Source organism: Coregonus clupeaformis, chromosome 17, assembly GCF_020615455.1.
Source record: "Coregonus clupeaformis isolate EN_2021a chromosome 17, ASM2061545v1, whole genome shotgun sequence".
NCBI classification, from domain to species: Eukaryota; Metazoa; Chordata; class Actinopteri; order Salmoniformes; family Salmonidae; genus Coregonus; species Coregonus clupeaformis.
In genome coordinates, this window is record NC_059208.1 from 24,937,333 (window position 1) to 24,942,791 (window position 5,459).

General features: G+C 40.5%; 1 long non-coding RNA gene across 2 annotated transcripts; it reads right to left on the reverse strand.

The window, feature by feature from the left end:
* Nucleotides 1–521: 521 nt before the first annotated feature.
* Nucleotides 522–1,424, reverse strand: LOC121585475. 2 transcript variants are annotated; one of them, XR_006003844.1, is made up of 4 exons: nucleotides 1,260–1,424; nucleotides 931–1,014; nucleotides 719–755; nucleotides 522–609 (listed from the first exon to the last, which is right to left on the reverse strand). It is a non-coding gene; the product is annotated as an uncharacterized LOC121585475 (long non-coding RNA). The 2 variants fall into 2 exon arrangements; XR_006003845.1 differs by having other exon boundaries at nucleotides 1,176–1,424.
* Nucleotides 1,425–5,459: the final 4,035 nt, after the last annotated feature.

Below are 5,459 nucleotides of genomic sequence, written 5' to 3' on the forward strand. Positions count from 1 at the left end.
GAGTGATGAGTGAGTGATCAGGATGTTTGGGATATTTCACTACTGGTGAACAATACATATTTCCTATTCAAATCACTACATAGTTCTCCCTTAATGATTGCTGTGTAAATATGGAGCTTTTGAGTATCTACTACTTAAAACCAACACATACCTACACAATTCCTACATGTTCACTATTTAATGACTATGTATTGCCTACACATTACTGCTGTATGCCTACTCAAACCCTATTGAATTACTACTGCCATTTGTGTGTCACTACTGAATTGCTCTTGATCCTTTTTCATTACCTACATAAACCCTTTTGAATTCCTATTGACAACTGACACATTTACTACTGTTTGCCTATTCAAAATCACTGTGTCACTACTATACTAGTGCACATGTTATTTCCTCAAGTTTCTAACTGTAGTTATATCATAAAACAAGAAATGATAAGCTACTACAAACGTAATTGAATTTTTTTTATTATTAAATGTATTACATTACACAATAAATTACATATTTACATAGTGTGTTAATCCCTTTGAGGCCTTGTCTTCATTCAGCTTTGATTTAACTATCTTCAAATCCTCTTTTCTGTTGCAGCCACATTTCTCCACCTCGTAACTGTTTAGAAAATTAAGACAAGCACAAGAGGCAACCAATTATAAGCCTTATCAATCATCTGCTAACAGAGGTCACATAAGACAACACAGATAAACAATGTTAATCTTACCAACAATGGCCTCCAGTCTTCTTATGTCGAGGGCCTCCTTGGCCATAGGTCAAAAGAGGTCAGTAGAATGGGGAAGTACATTTCAATGGTGCTAGCAAACAGATGGTGCTAGCAAAAGTCTGTTTTGGCTAGCAATCTTTTTGATCTGGTAGAAAGTTATATAATCGGCTAAACAACGGCATTTATAAAACATAAAGAAAAGTTAAACTTACAGATGGTGCCAGCATAAGGGCTATGAAAGACAGGAACCCATTTTTCATCTTCATGTCTGAATACAGGATACATACAGCACTGCCCTAAAGCACAGTCACCAGTTGAAAGTTACTGAACAACAAACAACCCAAGTTGATTACAGCTATTAAACTAATTAAGATGTGAAAGCCTTTACTCATGTGCCATGTCTATATCCCATTGTCATCTGTTCAAACAAACAAGCGCTCCATTGACTAACACTAACCTTAACTGTGGGAAATAAAGTGTTGGGTGCTCTCTGATGACATGCTTTACGGGCCTCTTGAGAAACCGTTCAATCCATCCTTACCAAATGTTGTCTTGAATGACTTCCACTGGGCTGACGTCTGCAGTGCTGCTTGCCAGTGACATTCGGTGTGTTTGAGCAGTGAGCCTAACGGAGCCGACTGTAGACGAAAGCTGGCGTGTGAAGTCGGGGGAGGTGCATCTGCGACAGCCGAAAGCCGGACACTGCTGTGGTTTTCTAACAGCAAGGTTCAGATCAACATGGCAGTGTTTCATCATAGCTGCTATTGTTTATACATGTTTTTCTGTATAAATGTCGAAATAAACAGTTTGTGAGTCACACTCACAAACTGAAAACATAACATGAATTTGTTAGAGAGATCTCAAATATCCCTTTCATTTGTATGCCCTGTAGCTTTAGAATCGCAGCAAAGTTAGTTCCTGTTTCAGTCACGTCTTTGGCTATGTGCGTGGGTCAAACAAAAACAATGATCGGTTGACATATAGCGCCTCCCACATTGCAGGTGATTCGACTTGATGGCGACTTCATCAAAAACTGCATGACATTTGATCACATTATTTTATTTATTTTTTTACGTTTATGCAGTCGATATGTAGTCAGTCGCAAGTCAGACAATTTTTATAACCATAACGCAACACACTTTGAAAGGCGGTGACCAACTTCACAAAAGTAATCTACTCGAACGCGCCCATTGGGCTTGTTCGACATTGCAGCTGACAGTGCAGGCGACTGTCGACTGACTGATCTACAAATCACCTTGCATCATAAATAGAAACTCATTATTATTTGTAGATCAGTCAGTCACAATTTACCCACGATACATCACGGTTTTGATGCTCTCGAACACGGCCATGGAGGTTGTTGGTCTGATGCCAAAATGAACAACTGATGTGACAGAGGGAGCAAGCTGTGTTCTGTGTTACCTCCCTCTCTAGTGGGCAGTGGGGGGATAACAGTCCTTCTCAGAGGTCAGTTAGGACATGTTAGGAAGCTTCATATTCACCATCACTACCGATGTGCTTCCATGTAATTACATAGTCTTCTCGGAGTCAAATCAAACTATCAAGTCATCTGATCAAGTCCATTACGGTTAATCTCAAGAGAATCACTGATTCAGTTCCTTGTTAATCTAATTCCTAATGAATCAGATCCCTGTATTTTAGCTGCAGGTCAATCAGTTTCTAGTGAATCCCTTTACGCCCTCTTAATTTACTTCCTATTAATCAGATCCCAGACAGGGCCTAACAATGGAGACCTTGTAGAGTCCATGCCCTGACGAATTGAGGCTGTTCTGAGGACAAAAGAGGATGCAACTCAATATTAGGAAGGTATTGCTAAGAACATGAGAGTAGAGTGACTCCCCTACCGGGTCTCAAACCTAGGCCACTGGCACCACTGACAAATGCCCTAACCACTGTCCCAGTAAGGGTGTAAGCAATAGGTAGAATGCACTTTGAAGTAAATCTCAGCTCTGTTAAAAGTACACTCTAGAAAATATTGTATTGATCATAGTGATTCAGGAGTATCATTAAAACAGGTTAATATGCCTCACCAACATTAGACAACTATACAGAAAGCCCTTCAATTGCTGAAATAAGTAAATCAAATCAATGATGAGAATAGTCAGATGAACTGACACCTGACACGGACCTGGTGGCGTAGCAGGAAGATCGGAGTACTGTGAACCAAGAGGTTGTGAGTTCAAGTCCCAGGTGAGGACACGTTGAATAATAATTACTGTATAAATGAACATGCACAATTATGTGAAGTATGTAAGTTGAAAACACTGTATGTTAAAGGCACTGTGTGTGAGTATCCCTGACCTTGCCCACAAACAAAGAGCTATGAATGGATCAGGAGTTAACCAATCAGGGCCTTAATTGGCTCAATAACAAGATGTGATCTATATTTCTTTGGACATGTGAATGTTCTTGCAACATTCCCATGAAACATGTTTAGAAATGTATATCTTATATTCTGAGAACATGGCAACCATGTTTGGTGGGACGTTGATGGAATATTCTCATAACCCACAGAAAACTCCAAACCCACTCAAAAATCCTCAAGCAGATAGTGAGGACATGAAACAATATCCTCTCCTGTCCAACCAGCTGTCCTCCTGCTCAAGAACTGTAGGAGTGCCAGTTGAAATAGGGGCAACTGAGTGGGGTGAGAGGAAACATATTCGAAAAGGGAGACACTTGTCTCGTCTTCCGCACGCTTGCGTGCGTGTGTATAACTGCATGTGCATCTCAGTGTGTGCATTCTCAGCTTCCTCTGCCTGCCTACACAGTGGTCATCATGGACGGAGGTTTCCCTGTGACCTGGTCAGTGGGTCCATGCCAATAATGCAGATCACTTCTTAGCAAGCTGTCCAAGCTGACATTTCCCCTCAATAAGACCATTGTGTGATGCTCCCTCCACCCTCTGCTCTCTCAAGACTCTGTCATATTCTCACGCATGTCTTTATCTATTTTTACTGGTCAAAATATTCACAATACATTGTGTTATTAATATCTGCATTTGTTCTGCATAGTGCCCATCTATAACCGGTCTAAATGTATATACATCATCCTCCTTATTCAGTATTCAGAACTGTCTGTCTACTGACGTCAACTTAGAGTGAGACGTATGTTGAGGTAACATGTCCTTTAGTATTCAGGACTGTCTGTCCCCTGAGGTCAACTTAGAGTGAGACGTATGTTGAGGTAACATGTCCTTTAGTATTCAGGACTGTCTGTCCCCTGAGGTCAACTTAGAGTGAGACGTATGTTGAGGTAACATGTCCTTTAGTATTCAGGACTGTCTGTCCCCTGAGGTCAACTTAGAGTGAGACGTATGTTGAGGTAACATGTCCTTTAGTATTCAGGACTGTCTGTCCCCTGAGGTCAACTTAGAGTGAGACGTATGTTGAGATAACATGTCCTTTAGTATTCAGGACTGTCTGTCCCCTGAGGTCAATTTAGAGTGAGACGTATGTTGAGGTAACATGTCCTTTGGCTCCATCTACTGGCTACGTTAGGCTACTTCACACAAGTAATGGAATAATGAATATTCAGAACCTTCAGTTACAGCTTCATGCATAGTACTGTTGTATATTTAACAAAACATACATGGCACACATTACACTGTTTTTATTGCTTTGGACAGCCTCCTATCACTTTTAATTCCCTCAATTCTGTGACATTTCATGATGATGATGATGTTGATGATTTATGAAGAAGGCTTATGCCTATCAGTTGAAGGTGGTGGCTGTTTATGCATGTTTTGTATTGTCAATGTTAACTAAGCATGTGCAATGACGGCACATAAACAAAGATAGCAGCAAAGTAATTATTAATATTGCATTAGAAACTCATTTCTATGTAGATGTATCCACACACCATAGCGACCCAACTCCACTCTGCTTAATGAGCCTGCACTCTGTCCCAAATGGCACCCTATTCCCTTTAAAGTGCACTACTTTGACCAGGGCCCATAGGGCTCTGGTCAAAAGTACCAAAAGTAGTGCACTACTATATAGGGAATATTGTGCCATTTGGGCCACACAGCCTGAGCCTCCACCAAGCCTCTCACTGCAGCAGAGAACTGCATCACGTTTTGGAAATGTGCCGTTTTGTTTCCCTACTGGGGTTGAACTTCAATTAGGCAAAACGGTTCACGTACAAATGGATTCATTTCAATTTATTCATTTCATGGGTCGCATGAGAATTCCGTGGGTCATCTCAGAATACGAACAAGGTTTTTATAATAAGAACATATTGTTCAGGTACTGTATTTGGAAAAACCAAAGACAGAATGAGCTATTCTACTACAAAAACAGATGGTGTCACTGTTGGCTACAGATTGTTTGAGGCTTTTAACTATATCTATGAGCTGTTTTATCTGACCTAATATTAGCGGTGTACTTATTAGTATACATATTCCTATACTTCTCAAGATTTAATCATTTATCTCTATTCACACACAGGATTAAAAACTATTCAAATGACATATGATACATTATTATTATGACGACCCCCACATTTGCCTTCAGAGAGAGGGGGGGACGCCAAACAGAAAGAGAGCGAGATTTAAGATCACGGTCAGTAGCACATGTAGACACAATTCACCTGAGACACAGCTCTCAGTACTGCAGCAAGACTAGCAGTAAAGTAGTGTCCCTCCCTAGAAAAAGCTTTGACACGCCCAGTATTCAGTTTCCTGCTTACTATTCAATGACCTACACAACGTTGAGCTGGC